Raw genomic sequence first — 8,178 nt, forward strand, 5'->3', positions numbered from 1 at the left:
TATATAGTTACATTCTCTTAATGAACAGAGGAATTTGTTCTAATAGTGTTTGTAAATAGGATATCATGTCTGCATCTTGTACACCAAATAACCACTAGGAAGAATGTATGCAATGTGTTAATTGTTGAAACTGTCCTACCAATTTGGTTTGAAACTGTCTCATTGCTATTTGTTTCTCAATAAAATTATGGAAAATTTTTTTAAAATAAACAATAAAAATATTGCATACAGAGTTTGTTCTACATAAGCAATTTGATTAAGAAATATATTTCAAAATTCATAGGAAAAAGAAATCAACCTCTCTTCCTTTATCTCCGGCTGTCAGGTATTTTGTCACTGCAATGAGAAAGTCCCTGAGGCCTCCATCTAGCCAAAAGGTGTTTTTAAAGTCCTATATGCCAATGTACTCAAAAACACATTAATTCCATTAGCAGGCTATTTCAGGAAATTGTGAGCATATTTCTTGGAAACAAATATATGTAGTTAAAAAGACAGCCTCAGAAACAATCTGACATGAAAAGCTGCAAATAAAGATGATTTTTAAATGCAATATACTCCTTTCCATAACATCTCAAATGTGTCATATAGCTGCTTCTCAACTGAGAAATTGGCACTTTGGATTTGGGTCTCTACACCCAAAAGCCTATCTTGGGATGGCACTGTAAGTAGTCTCTCTGTTTCTTAATCATCAGCAACTGCTAAGTGAAGTGTATCTATTTTCTCTGTTACATTACTATTGGCAACCAGGTCTTCAGTAAGTGCCTAGAAATGTTTCCATGGTTACAAAAAGCATTCAGCATCCCTCTTGTTTGGGGCCAATTTAGTTTAAAATCTATTGTGGAGAAAAATATGGCACATTAAGGAGCATAAAATCAAGATCTAACATTATGAAAAGAATTCAAGATTAAATGGGAAAAGTAGGCTTGACAAGGCTTTTCAAAAAGTGCACATAAATCGCTGATTAAAGTCATGGTTTTTCTTTATGTACCTCCAGATACTTCCCTTTAATAGACTGCCAAATAGCCCTTACATGACCCCTTCATATAAAACAAAAAAGTGAGCACCTAAGGATTCTTTAAGACCATAAACAAACAGGTAAAATTTTGAAAGTTTTTAAAATCCAGTGAGTGTGGCAACATCCGTACAGATCAGAGTCCACTCACATGGCCTACTCTGATAAGGCTCTCGGGGCATTTAAATATTTTGAGGAAAGAGAGTTCATTAAGGCTGTAAGGCATTTGGAGTAAATTAGTGACCTATTTCATATCAGGGAGAAAGGGAAAAATGGAGAGTCCCTAGGGCCAACTCAGTAAGGCTCTTCTACCTGCAAGTTGTGAGTGAATTGAGCCAAGGAGACTGCCTCCTCCAAAGCCTATCAGCAATCCCAACCCCCACTGCCACCAAAGAGGCAGACCATGAGGAACAATTTTACATCCTTTAGAACAGACTAAACAAGCAATACAAGCTTTCAAGAGTCTGGGAAAGAGGGCTGTGGCTTATCTCATGTACCTTTCTCATTACCCCAGCATAGTGTTTGATATCTACCTGATTAAGACAGTTCACATTATACAACACCTTCCTTTATGGAAAGAGTTCCTTTTCCCGTTGATCTCCACTTACAGGCTATTTTTTAAAAAAATTTGTTTGCTCTTATCCCTGTGAAATGGAAGGATTTGGATGGGGCTTAAAGTCATAACACTGGTCGGGACTAATTTACAGACTTTCATTGCTGGGAAGATAAAATAAACATACCTTCCTTATTCCTCCCATAAATATAGCACAACCCAAAACTCTACATTTTATATAAAATGGGGGTAAGAAGATTTAAGGTGCCCAGAAACAGGCAGACCAGCTAGGACCTTTGTGCTCAAAGACAAACACCATGGTAGGTTCCCTGAGTTCTTTCACCTAACATATCCCAGGCTTGAAACTGAAGAAGTTAGCAATCCTTAAATATCCTTGGACATAGACAAAAGCAGCTTCAAGAAAGGTTTGCTCTTTCTCCTGCAAAGGACCAGTCCGACCAAGTAGAACATTTTTAGACAGCAATTTCTCTACTCCAGCTAAACAGCACAGAAAACTGTGCCCCTCTCACCCACAACAGAAGCCACAAAGGGAGCCCAGACATCCACCCTCGTGAGCTGGTGAAGAGGCTCCCCCATAACCTCCCTGGGAATTCCAATGAGGACAGGTTGGAAAGCAGAGCTTTATGCTGATGGTGTCATCTCATGCTCCACCCTACCCCCCACAGTGTCACTGGAGGCCAGATGGGAGCCATGTCTCCATGACAACCTGGAAGCAGTAACGCGTCCCGCCCTTCTCTGCTTCAGTTGTGTCCAAGTGGGGACCTGAGACTGTTAACACTATGGTAACTAAGTCATATCCACCTTGGAGTCAGTGGAAACTACAGAATGAGACAGAACACCCACTGCAACCTTGCATTAATGAGGTGCAGCACTTAAAGTGTCAAGGAGATTAAGAGGGAGCCTGGACCTCTGCCCCACCTGGACTTAACAAGGTGGCTCCCCTGCACACCAGACTCCTGTCTAAAACTCTTCGTGGCATATGTTTTGGTGGTGTAATGACAACTGTTTCTCTTTGTATGATCACACTGTATTATACATCTCTTGTTACAAACTATATAATAACTTCCTAACAGATATTATTCCTCAGTGTTTATTGTCCAAACTGATGCTAAAGTTACTCTTCAAAACAGAACTTTTTAGTGTCATCCTCTACCAAGATCTTTTTTCCAGTTTTCAGTGACTTACAGGATGCAGACTATTGTCTTAACAGGAAATAAAGATCTTTTCTATCCTAGCCTGAGCTCTGGCCTCATGAACCATCCTGGAACTATCAGCGCTGTCCACACTCAGCTCTCATGCCACCTCCCCCACTCCCACTGGAATAACTACGACCCTCTGCTCACACAATACATGCTGACTTACCCTTACAGTTTGCAGCTCCATGTCACCTGCTCTGGGCAACCTAATCTGATCATTTCCAGAAAAATTATCTCAAAAAATAATATGTATGTAATTACAAATATCCACAAACATTGTTATAGGACTAACTGCATTACAGAGCTCTTTAGTGAAAGACCCATGTCTTATTTACTCATTTATCCCTCAGTCCAACAGTGCTATCCATTTAATTAGAATATCTGATTCAATTTCAGGGTGTCATTGTAAGCATATAACCTGTAAATTCTAGCTTCCACTTAGGAATACAAAGTTGAAAAGAAAGCTGCCTCTCTTTAAAGAACAATGAAATCAAGATAATTTGTGAAATGACACATTTGCTTAAATTCATCAGAAATCTGGGAACATAAAGCAATTGAGTGGTAATCTGAATGGTAAGGAAGACTGTTTTTTTTTTTTTCATGTGAAGAAAGGACAAGATCACTCTATTGTTCTGATGCATACAAGTTGGCTTGTTCTGGATCGTTTTGGATCCACACAAGTTAATAAGAATCAACTTTATAAATTCAGGTAATGTCTAATGGCCAGAGAACCACAGGAGCCACAGCCTCTAGAGAAGTTCAAGCCCAGGGAGCAGCTCTTCCTCACAAAATGCAGAATAGCAAGTGGGGAAGGACAGGAATGGGGAAATCTGATTTCACTGTTCAGTCATGAAGACAATAGGTAATTTCCTAAAGAAAAGTAAAAAGTTTCACCATGATTTTTCTCTCATATTTCCAGTAGTCTATAAAATATTTAAGCTACCTTGGGAAAGGCAGAAGATTCTGTTGTTTTTAGAATATGGATAAAGACATATTTAAGGAGGGTGAATAGACCATAATAAAAAGTTCATTTCTGGGAAAGGGGCAGGAAGAAATCTTGAAGTCAGGTCACTAAAGACTTTCTATCTCTGAGGGAAGGTTAGGATAACTGAGCAAACCCTAAGCCTAGGGGACCTGCCCAGTAGCTCAGTTGTTTACGTGCCTGCTTAAACAAAGCCCTCAAGCTCAAGCTTCTGGGGTTCCAACCCAGACAGTCACTGCAAACCAGAAATGCCCTAAAGGCATTTCGAGCCTCCAGAAAAAAAAAAAAACCCCTAAGCCTAAAATGTAAGTAGGAACATAGCACTTGCCTAGGCCCTAAGCTGGGGCAGAATAGCAGAAAACATAACCTCCAACCCGAACACTCACCAGCAAAAATTAAGTAATAAGAAACAACAGGCTCCTACTAAGAAACAGGAAAAGCCTAAGAATAGAGACCTTCTCTGCAACACAGGAGAAAGAGGGAGAGGGGAAAGGAGGGAAGGGGGGAGACAGGAAGGAAAGGGGGAGAGAAGGGAGGGGGAGGGAGGGAGGGGGCGGGAGGGGGGAACAGACAGACAGACAGAGATAGACAGGGAGAGAGGGAGATGGAATGGGAGATGAAGACAAACTACAATTCTGATAAAACTTTCCACTCTTAACACAATGTGGAAAGAGAAGATTTTGAAATCTGTTGCCCTGAAGCTAATAATATGAAAACCAAAACACAACTCATGTTATGACTCAGTGAAGGCCCAGCATTAGAAAATGATAGCCTATTTCCAGGCTGAGATACTACATACTTCACCTACATGCAATATCCTATTTTCAATCATAATTATCAAGCAAAAATAAATCAAGGCTAAAGCACTCAGTCAAGACACAAGCAATCAAGAATGTCGAACTTAAATACAAAAACCACACCAGACAGGGAGTTTAAAATAACTATGATTCATAAGGTAAAAGCTATAGTGGAAAAGCAGGGAAACTTGCATGAAATGATGAGGAATTTCAGCAGAAAGATTACAACTGTAAAAATATAATCAAATCAACATTCTAGATATGAAAAACATGCTCACCATTACAAAGGATGCTTCTGATGGTCTCTTCTGTAGACTTGAAGCAGCCAATGAAAATATTAGAAAGCTTGGAAAAGATTATGTCAGCAGATACAAATCAAGTTGGAAAAAAGAAGAGGAAAAAGGAAAATAGAAAAAGAAGCTAAGCTAAGACTATAGAATAGCATCAGCCCAACAGTAAAATTGGAGTAACAGAAGGAAGAGCCTGAGAAAACGGGGTCAAGAAATACTTAAAGAATATTGGCTAAAAATTTTTCAAAAGGGTCTTTTTAACTAAATCCACAGATTGAACAAGTTTAGGAAACATCAATAAAAATGAATACTAGAGTGTACACATACACACATGTGTACATGCATCCACACATATGCACACACACACACACACACACACACACACACACACCCCAGAAACATGCTGCTGAGAGCCAAAGGCAAAAGATAAAGACAAAATTTTGGAGGAAAAAAGGAATATTACTTGTAGAAAACCAAGGATCATGGTTATAGTTGGTTTCTCACATGAAAATGATGCAAACAACAGAACAGTGGGGTGGCACTGTTACAGTTCTGAAAGACAGTAACTGTCAACCCAGAATTTTATACCTCATTAAAGTATTTTTAAATAAATAAGATAAAAAGACCTCTTCTACATTGTTGATAAAAATTTAAACTAGTACCACCAGTGTGGAAATCATTACAGAGACCCCTCATAACTAAGAATACAAATTCCCCTCAGCCCAGCTATTTCACTTCCAGGTATCTTCCCAAAAGAGGTGAAGTTGTCCTATTACAGGGATCCACGCAACCCACGTTTATAACAGCACAACTCATAATAGCCTCAACTAGGAAGTGGACTCCATGTCCATCAGCAGACAAATGGAGAAAAGGAAGAGGGTATATCTACCCAGCAGAGTGGCCTCTGCTATAAAGGATAAATGCGAGTCATTTGTAGGAAAATGCAGTCACCTGCACGGCATGATGTTATGTGAAATAAATCAGACACATAAACCTCAGTAATACCTGGTTTCTTTAATTAAAGATGATAAACTCAAGACATAAATAATTGCAGAGTAAAATAAAAGACAAATAATAGGCAAGAGGGAAATGGACCTTTTGCAAAAGGGAAAGTGACCAAAAGACTGAAGGAGCAGAGAGGTAGGAGAGAAGGGAGACGTAAGAAGAATCAAGATCTGTCATGCACATGACCAGCCCCCTGGGATGAAGCATTGTGTACTGCAAACATGTAGAAGTAAAAATAAAAATTTGAAAGAGAAATAAATGAGGAAAAATTTTCAGACTAAACACCTGAGATTATTGATTATTAGTATTCTATACTACAAGAAAGATTAAAATGAAAAGCACTTCAAGTTGAATAAATAAAAGCAAACAAAATTTAGCTTATACACTTTGTGAAAATAGGTGACAATTTTTTTTAAAGTTCAGATAATTCTTTTTTTGTTGGAACTGAGGATTGTATTCAGGCCCTTGCACTTGCCAGGCAACCGCTTATTCAACTGAGCTATCTCCCCAGCCCCTAGTTTATTTTATTGATAGAAGGTCTCACTATGCAGTTCTGACTCATCATGATCCTCCTGTCTCAGCCGCCCCAGAGCTAGAATTACAGGGGTTGCACCACCACACCAGGGATTCCAAGGCCAGCGTGGCATGCGGTACTGGGGATGGAACTCGGGTCCTTATGCTTGCAGGCAGCTGCTTTGACTGCGGAGCTATCTCCCCAGCCCATGAAATTCAGATAATTCTTTAGGAGCACATATACATAAAAGTCAAAATAAAGAGTGCTTCAAAGGATATAAACTACATAAACATGAAATTCTTTTACGTTTATCATTCTAAGAGATAATCAATATTCTAAAGCAAAATAGTAGCAGTGTATTGTATATTTATATGTAAAAATATATTCTGACAAACAAAAGATATAAAGAAAAATGAGAGCATAGTCTTGTGGCATCATGCTATTGTACATGAAATACTACAATATTATTTCCAGAGAGATAGTAAAGATTTATACAGAAGGACAACTTTTAAATAGTTTTTAAAATGAGTCCAGAGTGAGTATAGAGTTATAAATATACTAAATCCCAATGAAAGGATAAAAGTTAAGACAAATGTTTGAAGATTAAATAGAGCAAATGGGAACTTCTAGTACAATTACAGATTTTAAGGGCCAGTGAGATAGCTCAACAGACTAAGTGCCTGCGTAGGCAAGTGCAAGGACCAGGGTTCAATCCTTGGCACCACACGCTGCATGCACGGGCCCTGGGCCTGGGCATGCTGAGCTGGCCGCTGAGACCAGGCGTGATATTGTATGCCTGTAATCCCAGCACTGGGGAGGCTGAAAATAGGAAGATCACTATGAGGTCCTATACCAAATACACTTAAAAAAAGTGTATATTTTAGGACCTATAGTGAGGTCCTATACCAAATACACTTAAAAAAAGATTGTATATTTTAATGAAGCCCTACCATTTATTACACTGAACATGAACATTAAAATGAAAATGAATTTTCATTTCACTAAAAGTGAAAATTGTAGGGGGCCAGGGAGATGGCTCAATACAATAAGCACTTCCCTGGCAAGTGCAAGGGCCTGAGTTCAATCCCCGGTTCCACAAAAAAGAAAAAAAAATTGTTAGGGTAAAATTTATAACCTAATTTTATACTATGTATAACACCCCACCAAAGATATAAAATAATTTAAAGCTAGAGAATGAAAAACAGCATATTATACCAATGCTAATCAGAAAAAAGAATAGAGTAGCCACATTAAAATCAGAGCATATCTTAGGGCAGAAATATTAATAGAGATTTAGCAATATGTTACATAATAACAAAGAAGCCAAATCACCAAGACAACATATATTTCTAAAATATATATATGTGTTTAACAACAGAGCTTCAAACTATATGAAGCCAAAATCTCAAATAAAAAAGAATAATAACCAAGTCTAGAATCAGAGTTAAAGGCTCCAAAATGCCTCTAATAATAATCAATAGAATAAAATCAAAAGGCTAAAATCAATAGAAAAAATAACCATTCGAAAACCTGAAAAACAGTCTCAAACAAGCTGAACTTACATTTGTAGAATATTCTGGCACAAAACAAACCTTAATTAATTCTCAAAACTAAGGGCTGGCCAAATAGCTCAGTGAGTTAAAGTGCCTGCAAGCAGGTGCAGGGGCTGGGGGTTCAATCCCCCATTGAGACAGCCATTGAGACTGAGTGTGAGTCTTGGGAGGCTGTAAACAGGCAGATCACAGTGAGTCTGATCTAGTAGTGAGACCCTGAACATCCTGTAGACTCCTCCCTAAAATACAAAAAAA

This window comes from Octodon degus, unplaced genomic scaffold (assembly GCF_000260255.1).
Source record: "Octodon degus isolate 3935 unplaced genomic scaffold, OctDeg1.0 scaffold00007, whole genome shotgun sequence".
Taxonomy (NCBI): domain Eukaryota; kingdom Metazoa; phylum Chordata; class Mammalia; order Rodentia; family Octodontidae; genus Octodon; species Octodon degus.